Source organism: Zalophus californianus, chromosome 14 (genome assembly GCF_009762305.2).
Source record: "Zalophus californianus isolate mZalCal1 chromosome 14, mZalCal1.pri.v2, whole genome shotgun sequence".
Lineage (NCBI taxonomy): Eukaryota > Metazoa > Chordata > Mammalia > Carnivora > Otariidae > Zalophus > Zalophus californianus.
This window is the reverse complement of record NC_045608.1, coordinates 65,130,266-65,151,455: the sequence shown is the minus strand read 5'-3', so window position 1 is coordinate 65,151,455 and position 21,190 is coordinate 65,130,266. Positions and strand designations below refer to the sequence as shown.

Sequence of the window (21,190 nt, the reverse complement as noted above, 5' to 3'; positions counted from 1 at the left end):
AGAAACATCAGTCAGGTTCTCTTCAGACCATGAGAAGATCAGCTGAACCATCCCTCATCCTTACTCACCCCATGTCCCATTATTCCCAGTTTCAGACTCATCATTTTCAAAGCCCCAAAGGAAGCCCAATGCTCATTCTCAAGAGGAAATTGAGAGCCCTGAGGCCGCACAAAACTTCAAGGCTTTGTCTCCTTCTACCCTTAGGCTGCAGGTAAGATCACACTCAAGCCTTCTTAAATGGCTCAAAACTCTGAGGTTTCCCAGCAGAAGACATTACCCCACACCTTCGGTTTCTACCTTGGAGCCCAGCAACGTAAGGTATTAACCAGCACATGTGCCCACCAGAAAATGCCCAACAAAAATTGTAAAGACACATTCAGAACAGCCAAAAACGAAGCCTGGAGACCGGGCACGTATTTTCTCCCTCTGGAATTAGGACATTTTCAGCTGACATCCTGTAAGGAAGCTAGCCAGCAAGACAGCCAGGGTTTCAACATGAACCTGCTCCCCAGAGGCGCCCAGGTACGTACTCGGCTCCTGGAAACTGCTCGGCCCTACAGAAAGACACATTTACAACTGCATCCTCTTAGGGGAAAACCTGACGAAAGCAGCATTTCTAGAAGAGAACAGGCTGTCCGAGTGAGAGTAAGAGCATCTTCACTGAATCTGTCACACAAAGACTGAACAGCCACCTGTGCCCCAGGCTCCAAATGGACCAAGTCCCCACTTAGGGGCAGGGGAGGGCAGTGAGGCCCGATGACAATGAAAGATTCTTTTACTTTTAAGATCATTTGTCTCATCTAGACTGATATGCCCACCTCCCCAAAACTTTATATAATTTTTAAAAAGTTGTATGCAAGTCAACATTCATTTTGGCATTGAGGACCATACTAGCTGTTGGAGGAGACATCCGGATGCCTTAGAAAGTGTTCCTGTTCATCAAGCAGCAATTGTCCGATGGATCTTTCTCAGCTTGTACCCCAAATCCATCCAAACTGCAAGCCATGTTTTCGCGGTCGTGTCTGGTGGTTTACTTCCTCTGGCAGGAATCTTCAGTGTTACATTTTAATTCCCTGGCACAGCCTGTGAAGTTATCCTTGTGTCAGGGAAAAAGTGAGGCAAGTTCTCCACTAAAAGTTCCTAAACTAAATCCATTTGGAACTTTGAATGTCTTTTGCAGGTTCTGTGATGAAACAGAAGATGATGAAATCTAACTTTAGAGGAAGGGATAGCAGTGTGAAATGGGCATATTATTAAGACAGTATCTCCCATTAAAAAAAAGATTCCCTTGTAAGAGTTCCTTAGGTTTGATGGTATAAATCATTAACTAATTTGTAGAAGACCATGCTCCAACACTTAAAGCTCAAGTCATAAGAGGTCCAAAAAAAGTGAAAATCCAACAATCTGTTTTTCAGTGCTCCTCCAGTCAAGACCCTGAGATAACAATGGAAATACAATCTCTTTCCTTAGGGAGCTCGTGTTCTTGAAGAGAGATCTGGAATATAACTGAAACAGAGCAGATATTACATGTCCTGTAGTAAAGGAGAAACAAAAGGAAAGAGAAAACGTTTCCCCCTTGGGCAAAGTAGAGATAAATCGATGGGAAAGCACACAGAAAGGTTTCAAGGAGAGCACAAAATGGCTTTGACCTTCAGGAGCTTCAACAGGTAGAGTGGGAAGAAGGAAGACACAAGGGACAGCATGAGGCGAGGCCTGGGGCAGGAACTTGCAGGGTCATGCTCAGGAAAGAGAATGTTGATGTTCAGCCAGGAGATGCTGTACGAAATTGGGACTGGTGAAAGGTAAAGCTGGAGATAAAAGGTTACAGCCGGATCACGAACACCCTTGCATGCAATGCTAATGAGCTGGATTTTATCTTACAGGTAATGGGAAGCCATTTAAGGGATGTAGGGAAGGGGCACTATCAAAGCTGTGCTTTAGGAAGATAAGATAATTCCAGCATGGAGTGTAAAGGATGGATTAATAGAACCTGATAGTAGAGGCAGGGGGACCATGAGGAGGCTCAGCTGAAATTCAATTCTTGCTGCATGGGGACCTGAACCAGACCAGTCTGAGTATGACATGATAAATACCAGAAATCAAACAGTAATGCAGTTTCAAATCATCCCAGTGTTCAGGAACACATCACTTCCAGACTTTGCACACTGGTCTCACTTGAAGAAGCCAGTCCTAGGGCTCATTGGAACTCACATTCCCTGTTCAAATCAAACCAGTCTCCACAGTGGCATCACACACACAGAATTCTTCCACCTTGGTATTTTTATAGAATCTTTTCTATATCTCCTTTCACCAACCCATGCAACAACTGGCATAAGTTGGTCCTCACCAAATGTTTGTTGCACAAAGGAACAAACAAACAGACCCAAGCCTTCCCATATTTCAAGGTCATGCCTAAGCCTTCACTTCTCCATAGCAACATTTTATAAACTCTGGACCACAGCATTCGCTCCCTGGCCTCACTTACACTGCACCCGGCTGCACAGCTTGCCACTAAATACTACTCTGGCATTGTCTTCTTGCTGTTTTGAGTACACAAATCTTATTTTCCTTCCTCGATTGCAATTCAGGCTCAGGCTGAGACCGACTGTGGTTGCACAGCTCTTACATTCGCTTCAGCACCCAGTGCAGGATTGGGTACTTGAAGGACTTCAAGTTCTTTCTGAATGAAAATGAATTAGCCCCCTGACAGTTATTCCAAGTCCTGTGGTTCTAAGGACTCCAACTACAGCTCTCTGCCCGCCCGAGCGCCCTCTGCAAAATCCAAGGTCCATGCTAAGGATTATTATCCAGCCCCCCATGTCCACATGCACCCCTCACCTTAAAAAAATAAAAAGAAGCCTTCAAACGGGAAGAGCAAAGAAACCTAACCTGTCTGTTTACTTCACCAGCACACAAAGCTGTTGTTCTCCCTTTGCCTTCTCCCAGCACATACCGGTCAACCCAAATTCACAGTTCACTTTTCTGGTGAGTCAGGGAGACAACTGAGAGTTGTGTTGTGGTGCACCCCTGCCAACACGTGAGCGTGAGCACATGCACCCACTCGCACACTCACAGAGGAGGAAAGTCAACGACGCAAGGTGAAAACCTTCTGCCTTGTCACATTCCAGCAGTCAGCGACTCCTCCTGAGGGGGCGGAAGGGGCGGAGGGGGCGGGCGCACAATGGACACACTGTACTTGGCTCGGGGCTCTGGGTCCAACTAAAGTTAACCCTTCAGTGGCTGCCTGCAGGACCTCGTGGCAGGGGATAGGAGTAATCAAACTTGCTAAGGAAATAACTGCCCAGCAGGTCTAAGGGAAACAGAGGGGTGAGAAGCAGGGTGGTGATGTTGGAAAGGAACACAGTGCGGCGGGGGGGAGGCGTCTGGGAACTTGCCCTCTACTCCTGGCTCTGCCATTCACAGTGACTGTTACACAGGCCACTTGGAGTCCCTTACTCCATACTTAGCTCAGCAATGAAAGGAGCGAGGGCTCTTCCAGAATCAAGACTCTAACTTTACCCTGCACAGCCACAGACCTATGGGGGCAGTCCAAATTAGATAGTGTGGACCTTCAGAATTATTTCTCTGAGGGACCAGGGGAATCCTGCTTGGCTAGATGTGTCTCAGAACCTAAATGAGTCCCAAGGAATACATCCTCTCTACCCTCCAAATGTGCAAGATGGATGAATTTTTCCTAAGCCGGAAGCCTCAGGGAACTCTTTTAACTAATCCCAGAGTTTGGTGGCAGAAGTGCAAATTCTTGGGCTCCACCTACTGAATCAGAGCTCCAGGCGTAGGGTCCCGCCTTCTGGCCTTTCCCAAGCCCTCCAGATGATTCTGATGGGCTTAGGCTTTGCGTAATGTATGTGCTTATCCCTACCTCCGGCCTTGACCACGGAGAACTCTGCGTTTAGTCTTTCTCCCTCACCAGCAGTACTCTGAGTCTCAGAAGAATACACATAGGTGGCATTTGATTCATGCCTGAAATCCCCATGCCTAGCACAGTGCCCAACACATACCGGACACTCAAGAAATGCTGGTTGACCAAATTAAGAAATGAACAAACCAACATGGCTTCCCACCATCATCCACCTCTCCCATCTGCTCTGCTCCCAGGGCACCACCCACATGCAGGCCATCCGTCAGCTGGACTGTAAGCTTCCAAAGAGACAATATGGTGGAACTGGCAAAGCCCGTGGCATATTTAACAGAAGTCAAAACATGTGGATTCTGGACCTAATCCTGTCAAGCAGGAGCCTTCAGAAGCACTCTCTCAGCCTGGATGTCTCATTAACAAGATGCAATTAATGTCTTCCTGATCTACCTTATTAGGTTATGGCTTTTATCTTTTTTTTTTTTTTTAATAGAACCACATGCTCCTTATAAAAATAAAAATAACACTTGCACCCCATACAGTCTTAAAGGCAAACCATCACAAATATGGGAAGAGTCCTCTGCCTCATTCCTGACCTTCCCCACTCCCCCAGAACTCTTCCCCTACGGCCCCACCTCAGTCGGCTCTCTGCTCTGCAAATCCCCATAAGGCACTTCTCCCATCTTTACCTGTAAAAGCATAATCCTCAGGCCGGGACCTCTCCCCCTCAAAACTCTGAAGACTGTCTTCTAACATTTGAAGTCACGGAGGAGAAAATGGAGGGAGGCCAGCCTGGTCTGTTTCCTTTGTAGGCAACTTCTTTTATGCTGTTATAGTCGAAGATTTTCCTTCCATCATGTTAGAATTTTATTAATGACAAAATGAGTACAGCGTGGATCTCTTTCCTTTTATTTTTCCCACAACACGATGAGCCTTTTGGATTTACAGAGGCAGGTTCTTCCTAGTTTGGGAACATCCTCTTTGATGATTCCTTTAGGTATTTCTTCTATTCAATGGTTCAGGCTTCTTTCTCAGTGTTTCCCCATAATCCTCACTTTAGAGCTCCCATTTCTGTCCTCCGTTGCCCTCATTTTCTCTCTCACTGTTTTCATTTCTTGATTTTGCACTGTGGGAGAGCAAACCCTAAACTACCTTCCACAATAGCAATGTAATTCTATTTTCCAGGGACGTTTCACTCTGCTATTACACAGCTCATGTCCTGGCCTTCTTTCTCTACCTCATTCATCCTCCTTCCAGCTAGCTGACTCTGATGCCTTTTCACCCTGACCCCTCCCTCCCCGTTACTTGTAATCCTAGCCCACCGGGGTCGCGCTTCTTCCTGTTGCAGCTGTCTGGCAGCTTCCTAAAATTCTTATTCTGCAGTTGGAGTAACTAATTTTCATGATACTGCTCCTTTTACCTTACTTGAGTGTTTTTCCTTCAAAGGCCTCATGTTGCTTCTTCCTCTTTGCTCATGCTCTCAACGAGGAGAGCATCCTACAGAGCAATCTGGACCTACAGAGAAAGCACCGGGCTGCTTTTGACTCTACGTTCCCTCCATCTAGAAGGAGGTCAAATCCTTCTTGTCTAGGGCTGTTGCTGTTGTCAGTGATCCCACCCTCTCGGATTCTGGAGAACGGTAACAGTGGTGTGCTAGAGCGAGCCTCGAGGGGCTAGAGGGCCTCTCCTGGGTCTCTCTTCCCAATCCCACATGCAATGGGGTCAGGCTGGTTGCTTGAAAATTGGCTACGGCAGGAGCGTTTACACCACAGGAATCAGCAAACTCCACAAATAGCAGCTGAAAAACAAATCTGGAGAACAGGGCGTTTTAAGCATTTACTGAGGACGCCACTGACAGTAGACATCTACCTGCGACTGTTTTGCTGGCCTCTGAGGGCTTCTTCTGCCAGATTCTTTGACACTCTGAAGAGCTGAAATGCCCAACAGGCACTGTGACAAGGGCTCTTTATGTCTCCCTCAGAGCTGGACTTCAGGAGCCGTCTCTGCTCAGAAGTCAATGCCCTGCTTCCACTCCTCCCAAACCTCCCTCCTTCTGTCTTTTCCATTTGTTTCCTGAAAGCTGTAGACTTTTGAGATTACGTATAACGCCGGTAGGAAGGAAGAAGCCATCTCCAGTTGCCTTATTAAAGTTGCCCATGCAGGAGACCCGACGACTGCCAGTTTTTCTAGTTGACAGAAATTAGGAGTTTCCGATCTTGGAAGGCAAATGGTGCAAAAGGATGGAGCGTAATCCTACCTCATGACAGCTGGGGAAGCTAATGTAGTTCCACCTAGGCTCATTGGCCTTAAGTTATAAGCATCCCTTCTCAGATACTTTCAGGAGATTGATAGTCTGACTTTGGTTTGGGGGGGTGGATTGAGTGTTCATCTTTCTTTATGTCACCTAAGGTATTTAGGTGGGGAGTCAGGAGTGGCCTTTCCCATTTGATGGACTTGGCCTGAGCCTTCCTGTCTTCATTACTCAGGCCCAGGTCAAATGGCACTTCCCTGAGCTTCACGGTCAGATCAGGACTCCCTATTTTGTGCCTTTACAGCATAGAGCTTTTCTTCACTGACATTTATTATATTTTATAAACACGCGTACCACTCTTGGTTGTAACTCTGCACCCCTACAGAGAAAGCACCGGGCTGCTTTTGACTCTACGTTCCGTCCATCTAGATAGAAGGAGGTCAAATCCTTCTTGTCTAGGGCTGTTGCTGTTATCAGTGATCCCACCCTCTCGGATTCTGGAGAACAGTAACAGCGGTGTGCTGTTACTCCTCCCGCACTAGATGGTAAGTCCCTGAGAGCATAAACTATGTCTGTTTGGCTCACCATGGAATCCCCGGAGTCTAGCCCACTCCCTGATCCATGGAGCAACACTCCAAATTATTCGCTGAGTAAATGCTGAATGAGAGACCGTGTCAGAGGCCACCAAAAGCCATTTGACTCAGGTGCCCATGACTCTCAGTGATGTGTCCCTGAAATCCTTCCTGCTGCAGAAACACCCAGAGTAAATGCTCCATAAACACTGATAAATTGATCAAGTGACCCAACCTTTACCCAGCTCTCAGTCAGTGAGGGCAAAGGTGGCTCTGCACCATGGCTCTCTAACCCTACAAACACACCGTGGCCCACAGCAAAGAATGAAGGTCAGACTCAGTGGCTTTTTTCTACCATGTACCTGGGTGGTACCTTCCTGATCACAGATCACCTCCTCCAAGCAGTGTTCCCTGAGCGCTGCACCCCACCCCCCACATTCCCCAACAGTGTTTGCTGAGCTACAAGGCCCTTGATTTGCATCGCTTCATGGGATTCCCTACTAATTCCTCCAGCTGCTCTTTCTCCTTTCTCTACATTGTCACCTCTAAGTCATCCTTCAGGATTTGGGTCAAGTTTCACATCCCTCATGAAGGCCGGCTAGATCTTCCTTTTCCATTCCTTTTCCCTTGTGTGTACATATGCACACACGTGCACATACATACACACACACACACACACACACACTCACAGATGGTCTTGCTCTCACTTCCCTAGGCATTCTGCTATCAAAGCATTTGGCAAACTGTATTACAATGTTCCATTTACTTATTTATCTCTCCCACCAGACCAGGAACTCCACAAGGGTAGGGGCTGGGTTTCCCATGGATCTCTGACACACTTCAGAGCACAAGGAGCGCACACACAGTAAGGATCCGACAGACAGTGTCCAAGCCATGTTTCCCCTTGAAAAGAAGAATGGAAGTAGCACTGATCTGATATCCCAGGTTTAGATTACTTCGCCTCTCTTTCCCACTTAGTAACTGTTCCTAGAAAATATGTTTACACTGTTCAAGTCTCATTTGGAAATTGGGTTATAAACCTACCTCAAGGGTTGTTTTCAGAAGTAATTGAAGATTAAATAAGATATTTATGAAAGAACATGCTGGGATCACCTTGGTGGATGCTCAAAATTTGGGTAAATTTGATTTCCTCCCTAGTCTGTGTCATCTAAGCTACTGTTTGGCTAATTGCTGCCTCTCTTCACAGATCCCGGGGAAAGCCTGAGGCACAAGGGTTGGGGGCCAACCTCCCCAATCTCCCTATACAATGGGAAGCACATACAAATAGTTTAATTTGTACCTGCTAACTTGAGCGTTTGATGTTGTTTGAGTATTGCTTTTTTCTTCTTCCCTGTTTGTCTTATAGAGGAAAATGACCGAGTTTAGTACAAATTACAGGCTCAATTCCCTGCTCTGCCAACTGGAGTTAGTGGCCTTGGGAACGTTCCTTTTTCTCCCTGGGTCTCCCCAACCTCATTTGTAGAATGAAGGAGTGAAATAAGGTAAACTCTGCGACCCCCTCCAGCTCTGGCATTCTCAGGTGCTAAGCCTTATCTCCTCAACTTGACAACCAGAGTCCTCCAAAGGCTGGACTGGTACCTTCCACCTCCTTATAGATCGTGCTGGGTCTACGGCTCCATCTGGCAGAGCCTAATACAAAACGAAGGATCAGCCCCAGTGTTCAGGGATCTCCACAATAGGGTGAGAAGCAGAATCAAACTTCTGAGGCCTGAAGCTGCACATTATGCATTAACCAACAGTTCCAGCTCTAGCTTCAAAAACAGTGCCTCCTCTGGGAACCAATAACATAATACAAGAGCATGAGCCTTGGGGCCCCCTGGGGAAAGATCTTTAAAGCTCTGGCTGGGCCAATCCCCAAGTTCGTAGGGCAAGCTCTACCTCTGGCGTATCACCTGTTGCCTGTGCTCCTCCATGTAGTCAAGGAAAGCACGCACTCGCCCTGAGTGAGGGCTTAAAACGCAACCAATGAGCACAAAAGGCATTATGAGTTTAATTGAAACAGCAGCCTGCTATACGGAAGACCTGTCCTCATTTCACAGATGTGGAAATAATAGTCCAGAGAGGTTAATAACCTGGTCAAGGGCCCACACTATTTCTACCAGATCCACAATCAAATTCAGAGTTTATACGATTCCAAAGCCTATAGTCTTACTTTTACGTGATAACGTCTCTAAAATACAAAGCGATGCCACCTTTTAACCGAGCACCCCTGGCTACTTCTACAGATGTGAACTCCAAGACCAGTCTTTGCCATCTGACTCACCACATCGTTTCAAATCCTGGGCATCAGCTCTCTCACCCGCCCTCTTAGTCTTTTCACAGAACTGTCCAAGGACAACAGTAAGTAACATGCAGAATAGCACCCAAGTAGCTGAAATATAGTAGACCTGTAAGAAGTTAACTGTGATCATAATATTTCCTGTCCAAGCAGAATAGAGAGTGACACCTGGCAAAGAAAATGATCTTAAGTTTTAACATGCATCTAGTATATAATGGGTGCTTTAGGTTTTTTCTTGGATTTAACCCTGAGATGTGCGCATTTTAAAGATAAGAAAACCGAAGTTGAGAAATGAATTTAAATCACTGATATAGTGCTCTTTGACTCCAAATGTCATTTACTTTCCACTGACTTTATATTTCTCCTTCAGCAATCTTGAACTGCCATTTAAATACTGCATTTTTATGAAAACTTGTATATGTCTTTCTCCAATTATACATTAAGCCCCTGTTGATGAATACCAGTAGCAGAGCATTTTTGTTCCCCAGAGTGGCTGATCTCCATTCTGAATGCTTGTATGTAGTTTATTGTTTATTCTAAAGATGCCCCTTTTGAACCCCAGACTGAAGAGTTGGTGGCTGACAAGGCTCAGTGGTGGATGGGACAGTCAGATGTTGGGGTTCTCTCTTGTGTGGTATGTGTGAACGTTCCCTGAATGGCACATCCTTCTGCTCCTCACATCCACTCCCCTTGCATTCTGAAAACTGGTCATGGCTCCCATCTCAACATGCAGCCTTGGCCGCCTTCTCGCAGGGCCCTATTTCATTGGTTTTGTCCCCTGACATTCCAGAGAACCCTGGTCTCTGGGAAGTGGTCTTCTTTCTGCCCCTACATTACCAAGTTGAGTATCTTCTCTGCTGTGGCTCTGAACTTAGGCAAGAATGTCCCAGTGTTCAGGACTCAGTGCAGGCACCACCTACTCCCTGAAGGTCTCTGGGATCTGTCCAGCCCCTGACGTTCTGGCCTTCCCAGTGCTCCCACTGCAGTTCAGTTAGGCCTAGGCCACTGTCCTCTGCTACTCCTCTGCTGGTTTTCATAAGTTCTTACAAAGTCTTCCACCAGACTGAGGGCAGAGACAGTGTCCTCTCCATCTCTTGGCATCTCCCCAGAACCTATCAGGGTCTGGTCATGCTCATGTTTAAATAGCAATGAGCTAACAAAGTCTGTTGAATCAGAGGGCTGAAAAGTTGATGAGTTTGAATGAAAACTCTGGACAGCTAGACTGGGTTCAACTTAGAGGGCCCTGGGCTTGGTCCTTCCCCCTGAGAAGACCTCACACCAGCAAGAAGACTCCCATGGGTGATCTGCCCCTCGATCTCAGCCAGCTGGACCTTCGTCATTGGGGCTGTCTGCTCCTGCCGGCTGCCCTGCTTGTTCATGAGTAGCATTCACTTGCTTGTGGCAATGCCAAATTCACATGTGAACTTTGGCCCACCTCTGCTCCTGTACCAAAGCTATTCTACCCACCAAGAACCTCCCCCTGTTCCAATTCTATTGTCAAACCCAACACCACGTCCTCCTCGAAGCCTTCCCTGACTGCTCCTGATCACACAAATAGCACAATTCCATGAGATCATGCTCCCACTTTGGCTGCAGACTGAAGCCTTCCATTGGAGCTATGCGTGTCTCTCTATAGATATACTGTCCACTCTCCAAGGGCAAAAGTCATATCTCCTACCAGACCTTTTCCACCTAAAGTGTCAGGAACAATGGCTTGCAGAGTAGCAATGTTGAGATTTTAATAAGTTTTCGTGGATCAAAAAACTCACTGTAAGCAAGCTCTTGAGTACAAAGTAATGAGCAGAAAGAAGGCCCACAGGGCTCTCACAACAAATCATTCTTTTTAGCCAACATTATTAATCCATACGTAAAAAAAAAAAAATCAAAGCTCTCATTGCTCAAATAACAATCCGTCACAGGCAGAGCCACCAACTGCAAGGGCGTGCCACCCAGATTTCATTATTCTGCTACAAGCACAACAATGGTGCCCCAACGTTCTCATCAGGCCACTTGTGTTGGATCTATCAAATTCAGCATCTCCAGTCTCCCCATCTCTCCAGCCCCAAGTTCAAACTCAAGCAGCTTCTTTCCACTGACCGAACTGCAAATCTTTGGCAGATAGAAGGAACAGTGAAGAAATTGCTTTTCACCAAGTTAGGCTAATAGTGTTGCCTGCTTTTCTTCTCCCCTATCCCAAATAAGTCTTTGTGTAAACGTAACTGCCACATCTTGGTAGCTTGCAGAACCTCCCTCTTCCTAAATATCCAACCATGTCCTCCTCAGTGAGCAAGAATTCCTGCTGAACTTTGTTGTCACTACCACCCAGGGCCATGAGTCCTTAAAGAAAGGGACCAGGTCACAGGGCCTCAGATCAAAGCCCGACATTCCTGATCCCACCCCAACCCAAATCACAGAGGCTCCTCGCTTTGGACAAACTGGGGATCACCACCTTTGACCTCAGAATGCACAGAAACGCACTCACTGGCTGTTACTGAACACACGCCAGAGCAGGGCAAACTCTGCTGTGGGGATGGAGAAGACACGCCAGGAGCACGGGCACGGCCTCAGCCTTCATGCCCCATGGAATCCACACGAAACAATAACGCCCAGCCCCCCAGATCCAGGAGGTCCGTGGAAATAGAGATTCCAGATGCCTACTTGGCGCAGGAGGCAGCCGCAAAGCCCAGATACGGAATACACTCCAGATTTTCCGAGCCGTCTGTACTACCTCCCTTGTCCCAATGCAGTTAGCTCAGCAAAGGGGGCCAGTATTCAAAAAAGATGTAGAGAATCCTTCCTTTTCTTCCTTCCACACTATTCTCTGTCGTATTCTTAATGGTATTTCTTTGCACTTAGCCCACCATCTGTCTCCTCCTCTCCCCGTCCCCATGCCCGTCCCCCAAGTCTGGCTCTCTGGTTCTAACAGGGGAGCTTCTGCTGACCCTATTTCCATTTCTAGAACTTATCCACCACAGCAAACACTTAGCAAAGTGCACAACTCCTCAGTGGGGCTGGTTTGGATGGTTGTTGGGGTGTCACTAAATGGGTCTGCGGAGCTCTGAGCTTTACGGAAAAAAAAAAAAAAAGCTTCAAAATTCCCAGGACATTTTTAGCTACACAATCACAGAATTTCAGAACGGTGTCCTTACTCCATAGCAATCAAACTCTTTCACTTCAGGATGCCTCACGCTAGGGACTTAGAAAGGCAGCTCAGCCCGTCCTCCATCATAGGCTAATGGGTGGCCAGCCCAGCCTGCAGCCTGCCTCTCAGGAGCCTTGCCCAGGACCTGTCCCTGCCGAGTGCATTTCTCTGCTCCAGCTTCCTTTCCACTGCGGCCAGGCTCACTCAGTCACTGAGAAGTGGAGAAGCACTTGGACTAAAGCAACAAAGAAGATTGCATGGTTAAGTGCCAAAATGAGTGTGGTAGACAAAAAAAAAAAAAAAAAAAAAATGCAACTGGAATTTTCAGAGAAAGTCAAGAGCTGGGTGTGCTAGTGTGGAGATCAGGCTCTAGTAGGCACTTCATAAATAGTTGATGATTGAATGAATGAGTGAATCAGTGCCCGTTAGGATGTACATGGGGTAAAACATCATTACCTCTTAGGCTTGGAGGGGGAGACAGAGTGGGTGATTGCCCCGAAAGATAGCCAAAAGTATAAAAAGCCATTAACATAAGTGGTTCTTATTCACTCTTTTTTTTTTTCTTATTCACTCTCTTTAAGAGGCGCACACTATTTTGCTTCACGGTGCAGAGTTCCGGTCCACCTTAAACAACATTTACTTTTAATATTCTATCTCTGCATAAATTCTGTGATTCATTCACGCCACAGAAATCACTTGTAAGGAGCGGCAGGGCTTTGTGGGGCCAACCTGGTCCCTTTCTTTAAGGACTCACGGCCCAGGGCAGTAGTGACAACAAACAGCAAAGCCACGTGAGCCGGTTGCCAGGCAAGTGCTTGAGACCCGAAGTGCTCTGGAGACCACGGTGCAGAGCTGAGAGCTGGTTCTGATGTCCTAAGAGGTAAATGCTTGGGCTAAAAGGGACCCATCGGGACACCCTCCAGAGAGGAGGCAGCACACAGAGTGAGCCCAGGTGCGGAGGCAGACACACGTCCAGAGGGCCCAAGGTGAGCGAGGAAGCCAGTCTGATGGGAGCAGAGATCAGCAAGCATTGCGTAAAACGGGGCTCACTGGAGAATGCAGCCAGGTGCGTGCTGCACACAGGTCGCTGGACAGGGCGAGCCAGGAATCACGGGAAAGAGAAAGAGGAGCAATCCAGGGGAGGTCAGGAGCAAATGGACTGTGGAGAACTTTCCTCATTCTAGACAATGTACTAGGTTTGCCGGGACAGAAGCAATCCTGCTAGGAGTTCTTCTCTTAAGAGAGGCTAACCATTCTGTCCTGAATGTCACTGCTCAGCCACTGGGGCTCCCTATGGAGCACCTGCCCCTCATTCTCTCTCCCGCTTGCCCCCACTCTGTGCATCTCCTTTTGTTCTTCTCATTCCTAGCGAAGAGCCTTTCCTGAGCCCCGATACATCTGTGAGCCCAAACTGGATATTACCTGAGACTTTGAGCCTTAGATACACATGGCATATACAAGGCATCTAATAATTCCACTGATTTCAAGATAATAATTCCAGGCACCAGTTTCCAGGAGGCAGCCTGGAAATCTTCTCAGAGCTCAATTACAGAAATTAGCTGGTATTATTTAATCCTCCCAACCCCTGTGAAGTAGGCAGGGTAAGCATCTTTATCCCTATTTTCCTGATTAGGTTACTGAGGCTCAAAGAGGTTAAATAACCTGCCAGGGGTCCTTTAGGCGGGAGGTAGTGAGGGCAGGATCCAGAGCAGATCTTGTCACTTCAGGTGTGATGCTGTTCGTACTTTAACACAGCCTTCAGGTCCCAGGTGGGCCACCACCTTGCATCATTTCAGCAAGACAGTGTGTCAGTCCCTCCTCTTCTGAATGGGGATACACTGCTTCTCCCGCCTTAGGAGAATCAAGGGGGCAAATCTGACAGGAAGATGTCTTGAAAAGAACAAAGAGCCATGCATATGAAAGGGAGCGCTTTTGATGGCAGAAGTTGGGTCAGGGAAACATCTCTCTTAAGCTCACGGTTCTGAAGTTCTTATCTGCTCCCCATTCATCAGTATCCCTCCCGGCACTTGGAAAGGTGGAAGCCTCAGCCTACCTGGGGTCCGCTCAGCTGGCTTTGCCTACAATTATTTCTCAAGCGTCTGTGGATCACAATCCATCATCAGTTCCTAGGAAGGGCTACCTGCTTCCTCAAAAGGTGTCCTGTGGACCTCAGAGCTGCTCTTGCTCTCCGTTTGACCCTGGCATCATTTCTCTGAACTGGACAGGAAGTCAACTGTGGGTTTCTAAGCCAAAGGCCGCTTAAAAACATGCTCCCTCAACCTTGGAGGGCAACCTCTAAGGATATAAGAAAACCAACTCTGAAAGGGACGCTGCTCTGACTTGAAACTTTGAAAGACCTTTGAAAATACCAGATAAGAACTCTAAGGGCCCATTAACTTGCACTCGGTCATCTGAGGTCACCGGTTCCCCCCAAACTTCATCTTGCCCCAACTTGGTATGTCTAAGTGGCCATCAGAATCTAGTTGAGGGCTAAGTGAAAATGGAAATGAAAACCCAGAGTGAAACAAGACCGTAGGGTGGCATCTACCCCCCGTATTCATGAAGTAGTGCACTCTGGACACCTTGGTGTTTTCTTTTCTGCATTTATCAAGTGTTAGGCCACCCAAAGTGTCTGCAGTTTGATGAAGAGTTTGTGAAACACCAGGGAGGCCTTTAGAAATAGCTCTAAAGGAAGCTCAAACCCATGGCAATATGTAGGATGGTGGCGTTCCTCACTCAACCCTGGCTTAAACTATTTTTAAGAAGCTCCCCAGGTTTTATAACAGACCGCAGAATGGGCGCAAAGTTGGATGGCTTTGTTCCCTTCAACACAGGAACCAAAGAACCAAGCACAGTGATGTGTGGCAAGGACTCTATGAGGCTTCCTTTTCTTCAGGGAAGGGCTGTCCCGCTCCCAGACAAGAGTAGCTGCCCCCCCCACCCGGACCCCATAGACCTCTCCCACACAGGGGGGCACTGAGTAAACTCAATAACATCAATAACATCATCCCATTTTTTAAGGCCCTGCAACTCCTGACAATGCCTATGTGTTAATAATAATTTACCCCATTCTTCTGGCAGGGGCAGAACTGAAGCAACTTGAAATGCCATCAGCAAAAAATTATTTATTTCCCATTCCTGAGCAGCAGAGAAAACAAGGTTTCATTGGCTGGGTCTGCCTTCAATAGCTTTCTGGTTTCAATTAAAACTTCAAGTCTCCAAGGGAAAAACTGGCATTCTGGGAGGCTGAGGCCCAGCCAAGTTTCAGTGTCTCTGCAAGAATCCAGAAAGGACGTCCCATGCATCTAGCCACTCTCATCTTCCTCTTTTTGCATATTATAGAGAAGCTTTGGAGCAGAGACTGAAGTACAACTCAACATAATGACCGGCTTGAAAGAACTCTCCTAGAGGTATATTTTTGTGCCAGTGAAGTATCGATTCAGCCCCTAATGGAATTAAAAGTCAAGATAACAGCAGAAACGGAATCAGGAATCCAGGGGAAATGCCTACCTATTTATTTCTTCTTCAGCAAACTCCTGCCTCCTGCCTCTCTCCACCTATAGTTTTCAACTAAATTCTACAAATATTCCAAGCACTGTTTTCTCTTTCTCGAAACCCTCATTTAGGTCAGGCGATTTACAAAGTAAATTTGTGTTTCACTTTGTGATTTACAAAGTAGCTTGCTGTGAATAATGCAAGTACATGACCAAAAGCCCTCCTATCACCGAAGAGGTTCACTCAGGGATACCCCTAGGATTCCCCTGTGTGAAGTCCAAAACTGGGCCTGCCAGCAGTGCCTTCCTATGTAACATTGTGATGTTAACATACAAAAGATCGGATTACACCCCTTCACTTGCCTAGCCCATTTATGAACATATAAGGCAGTTGATATTTTCTCCCAAGCCAGAAGTGGCCCCTTCCTACCCTCTCAGCCACTCCCCCTTATGTTCACTACAAGTCATCCCCTCCCCCACCTCCAGTTTGTTTATTCCAGTGACACGTCTATTTTCCCTGCTCCGGGAGACAAGTCCGTTTCCCTCCTCTGGCTCCCGATTGCATTCCCTCACCACCTCCTCCCCCCAGCCCAGCTCAGGTTACTAGAATGGCTAGCAGTGCCCACAGCCCAGCTTTTGCACCAACTCAACTGCCCAAGACTTTGATTTTTTTGTCTTACCGGGGGAGGGGGCATAAGGTGCAAAGCAGCCCTTTCAGAGTACCTGGTCTCCCTATCTTCTCAGGCTACCTTCCCTGAAGTTTGCCCATACTCTTATGTTCGACCTTACTCTTCTGATCTGTCCTAACGCCCTTCTCTGGTAGCAGACAATTTCATCAAGTACAGAGGAAAACACAACATCTTCAACTTCGCTCTGAAACCTTGGACTCCTGCGTCAGGGCGGGAGATCAAGCTTCCCTCCAGGAGTCTCTGGATGGTGGAAGCCACAGAAAGGAGGAGAAAGGGGAGGGAGTGACCAGGGACTGTAAACTGGCTACATTTTAAAGTGCTACAAACTTTCTCCTCCCTTACACGCCCCTGGCCAGTTTGGCCCCGCCTCCCCATCCCAGCCAGACAGCTAACTGGGGTGAGCAAAGGAAACTCCCAGACCGTGCAGGTCTGGCCCCAGTGTTGCAGATGTGGCCTGCACAGAACACCACCCTTCCTCTCCACGTTCCTCTTCTCTACTCCACTCCTGTCCCCACCTCCCAAGACACACACACACGCGCGCACACACGCACATGCACACGCGCGTGCGTGTGCACACACGCTTCGCAAATGAAGATGAGTTTGAATGGGGCGAATCAGATTTACCTGTGTGAACTAAAGGAGGGTAAGAGGTGGGTCCCCAACAGCAAGATAGTTTTAGTACAGCTACTTTATGAAACAATTTTTTTTTTTGTACGAATCTACAGGGAAAAAAAGAAATACAGGATAAATAGCAAAGGAATGAAAAGGAAGAGAACAAAAAATAATGTAAGAGGAAAACAAGTAGCATTAGATTTCCTTAAAGACCACAGACTCCAACCAAACTTTAGGGAAAAAAGGTGTGGAGAGTGGAGGGGAGGGGGTGGGGGCTTGGAAGGAAAAGTAGCTGTTACAGATTTCTAGAATTAAACGGCCCTTTTGGAAGAGTTTCTGAGGCGATAAAGAGACACACAAATTGGCCTTTTAGCATTAGACGCCAACCATGAGATTATCAGGACAGTTTATTTGAAGCGGAAACGAATCGGAAATCCTTCCCTCAACAGTCCTTTTAGATGGATATACACACCCTCAGAACCCACACAGACACACATAAAGAATAAATGCAGCATCAGGGGGCAATAAGAACCCCCCTCCCCGCACCCCCGGTACCTCTAGCCTCATCTTCCACTTCCAATTGCACAACTTTCCGATCTCCAAAGAAAATATTTCCAGTAGGATCCGATTTCAGAATTGTTGTAAGCCTGTGGGTCATGGGAGGAGGGGTGTTTGCAGCGTGTAGGGGAGGGGGACTGGAAGACAGCATTTAGGCAAGTCACTTATTTTTTTAGAACCAGCATGCTCTACCGATCAGAAATTGCTATTACCCAGCAATGCTTCCATCACAAACAGACACCCAAAACAGCATCACCGTTATCACCATCTTGCTAAAGATCTGCCCAGTCCAGTTTACCTGACTCTGTCTCTGTGGAACTTCTCAGACAGTATTTTAGCCAAGGAGATAATGGTTTGAAAGACAAAAACAATAAATCGATACTGAAGGGCTCCCTTTCCGGAGTGATTTCCCACTGGAAACCACCGAACGGGGAAGCCTGCCGTTAATTCTCCAGCCCAGGGCTCCTCTAGAAACACACACAATGCGTGCTTTCAAAAAAGGCAGTCGTCTGCTTTTAAGGGAATTCCTGTCTTTTCAGAGTCCCAAAACCGGAGAGCACGAGAAAGACTCAGATCCATTGATTAAGATTTTAAGAGAAAGACTAACACAGAGCCACAACACAAGCACACACCAACCTTCGCCGGCTGGACCACTTCTTCCCTGTTCTTCTTTCTATTAACGACACGTTAGATTCTCATACATTCCCCCCCAAAAAAAAATCCAACTAGGTTACAATGTAGCTCTCTAGCTCCACTTAACCTGCAAGTTACAAAGAGACCCCCCAAAATAATATATATATATACGTCCTGCTGCCTTCCCACCCCTTTCCCTACCCCCTCCCCCTCCCGAGTCCACTCCACCAACGCCAAACCCGCCAGCCCCGGCAGCCGGCGGCTGGACCGAGGGAGGGTGCAAAAGGCGGGGGGGTTGGGGGGGAATCAGATTAGGCGAAACTCAATAAGCTCCCAGCCCTCCCGCCCGACGCTTCCACCATCGCTGCCACCAACGGGCCACTCCAAACGAGCCAGCATCGCTGCCCACCCGCGGGCGGGCCGGAATCGCGCCCATCCTCCGCAGCCTGGCGGGGACCGGCATCCCGCCCCCTCGGCCCCGTCTTCCCCTTCCCGCCCGGTGCAAAGTCAAAGCCCCGGCGAGGCGACGTTAACTTTTGCACACAGGGCACTCACACCGCCCCGGCCCCGGGCGTGCGGGGGCCCGCGGCGCCGCGGGAGGCTGGGCGCCGTGCTCCCGGGCCAAGGTCGCCGCGCGTGCTCACCCATGTCCCGGCGGCTCCGGCTCCGCTGGCGCCGGCGCTCGCTCAGATCCCGGCTCCCGTCGCTCGCCCGAGCCCCCAAAGGTGCTGCTGCGGCAACTCCATGGCGATGAGCATCTGTCAAACGGCGAGCCGCGGGCGGGCCGCCCTCGCTCGGGGGGCGCCGGGGCCCCCGGGCGCGCGGAGGCGGCGGCGAGCGGCGGGCGCCCCGGCCAGCCCCGCGCTTCCCGCCCGGCGCGGCCGCCTCCGCCGCGCAACCGATTTATGGAGAGAGATATCAAGGGGGAAAATGGCGTCTCCGGAGCCCGAGGAGTCCTGGAGTAATCACATTCACACACACACGCCCGCACGCACACACACTCGCACACACTCGCACACAGGCGCGCGGCGAGCCCGGCTAATTTTAGCAGGAGCCAAAAAAAAAAAAAATTATATATATATATATATCCCCGTCTCTCCGACCAATGCTATTTTTTTTTTTTCTTTTCTTCAAAGGATGGATTGGAGCTTTAAAAAATGTTGCCGGGTTTGGGCTCGCAGGAGGCGGCGCGCGGAGGGCGAGGGCGCTTTTGCTGAGCTGTGCAGTTCGGTCCGCGGCGCCCGGCGGCCCTGCCCGCCCGCTCGTCCGCCCGCGGTCGCTAGTGCTGCCGCCGCCGCCGCCGCCGCCGCTCCATGGCCGCACCCGCCCCGCGCCCCCGCCGCGTCCCCTCGCCGCCCGCCCGCGTCCCCGGCGAGCGCTGGAGTGGGGTCGGGCCCGTGTGCCTGCCTCCCGCGCCCTCTCCCGAGTCCCGGAGTCCTAGTGAAAGGAAGGGGGAGGGCGCGGGCGGGGGAGGGGGGAGGATCGGAGCGGCCGCGCGGCGAGCCGAGCGGGGACAGCCACCCCGCGATCTGCCTCGGAGGGGGCGCGGGCGCCCACACTGCTCGCCCCAAGGACCGGGGGCCGCTTCCCGGCTCGAGCCGGGGGAGGCGCAACCAGTAACCAGCGAGCGACCTCTCCCTACACCCTCCCTCTCTCGGTGAATTTCGGTGAATTTCGATCAATTGGAGGGAGTGGGGTCTTGCTGGGGGAGGAGGAAAACAGTTCGTGGAGGCCGACCGGTGACCCCTCGCCGCCCCTCGCGCCCCTCCCGCTCCCCAGCGCCCTCGCGGCCCAGTGGCTCCTGCGCGCCGGAGTCAGACGCGGGGACTGGGCGGCCGCGGGGACCGCCGCGGGCTCGGCGCGGATTCCCGGGCTCAACACTGCCACTATCTGACACAACAGGAGCAGTGTTGGGGGGGAGCTGCGCGATGAGGCGCGAGATGTGATAGGCTCTGGAAACTGGGTGCATTTTTTTAACCTGGTAATTGCATTTCACTTTCAGGGGTTTATTTTATTTTATTTTATTTTATTTTATTTTATTTTATTATTTATTTTTGTTAAGCGACATATACGCACTCAGTTGCTTAGGTGCATGTTTTTGTTATTCACAAAAATTGGACGCCTGATGAGGGGAAAGACGCAGAGAGATGGCAAATGCAGGTCGGCATGCAGTTCCCTCTTCAGGGTGGTGGAAAGAATAAGATGAAGTATCTTCAGTTCATACAAAATATGGTGGTATTTTAATCCCTTTGAATGTTTGTTATTTGGGTTGCAAAAGGGGAGGTTTTCAAGCTACTCACTTGCAGTTGAGGAATGGCACTCCTCAGGGATATCTATATTATAAGACAATATAGGACAGATAGGACTCAGGAAGATTTGCAAGTGGTTTTGCTTAAAGACCTCCAGGTACAGTGTACTCAGACCTCAGATTCTGGGAGGACTCTGACTATCCCCTTCTATATGACAGTTTTGGACATTTGGATTGAGGAATGATTTGGTAGTGATTGGGGATGTCCCCCTACCAACGACCTCAGCCGCTGACCTCAGGGTTGGCTGCTGGTTTGAGTTTTGCTACAGAGCATCTTCATTCTCTTCACTCTGCTCACAGTAATGCTGCAGTGCAGTTGGGCAAGGGAGAGGGTGGAGGGATGCCCCAACTCCCAACTTGGTCCGTGTCCCAGGATGAGGTTCAGTCTGATTCTGAAAAGATAGTTCACCCCCCTCTAACCCAAGTGCCCTTCCTGTCTTCTTTTTTTTTTCAGAGGAATCTTCTGATTGGCCCCAAACTTGTCTTCTGTTACTCATCACTGCAAGACCTCTGTTGTGGCAAGGTTTCAACAGGTCTTTGGCTACCCTTTTATATTAGAATATTATTATTGGTGGGCAAGTAATGCTTAATTAGAAAAAAAATCATCAGGGCAAAGTGAGTTGTTGATAGAAGTGGAGCTCAAGGAACAAAATACAATGTCAAAACAACCATACTCTGTAATCAGATGACCTTTGCCCATTTCCTTGTGTACCCAGATTTCTGAAATCCTATACTCAAGCCCACAGAGGACTAAGATA

The 21,190-nt window shown here is 48.8% G+C and overlaps 1 protein-coding gene across 5 annotated transcripts in view; it reads right to left on the bottom strand.

Moving 5' to 3' along the window:
* The window catches only part of SETBP1 (SET binding protein 1), a 362,049-nt gene extending 343,160 nt beyond the window's left edge, over positions 1–18,889 (bottom strand). For 2 of the 5 annotated variants that reach the window (XM_027577553.2, XM_027577554.2), the window contains exon 1: positions 18,769–18,885. The gene's annotated coding sequence lies outside the window, so the exon portion shown is untranslated. Of the gene's footprint in view, positions 1–17,488; positions 17,573–18,127; positions 18,244–18,768 lie in introns of those variants that run through there. The other 3 variants (XM_027577552.2, XM_027577550.2, XM_027577551.2) reach the window with 3 other exon arrangements.
* Between the last annotated feature and the right edge of the window lie 2,301 nt (positions 18,890–21,190).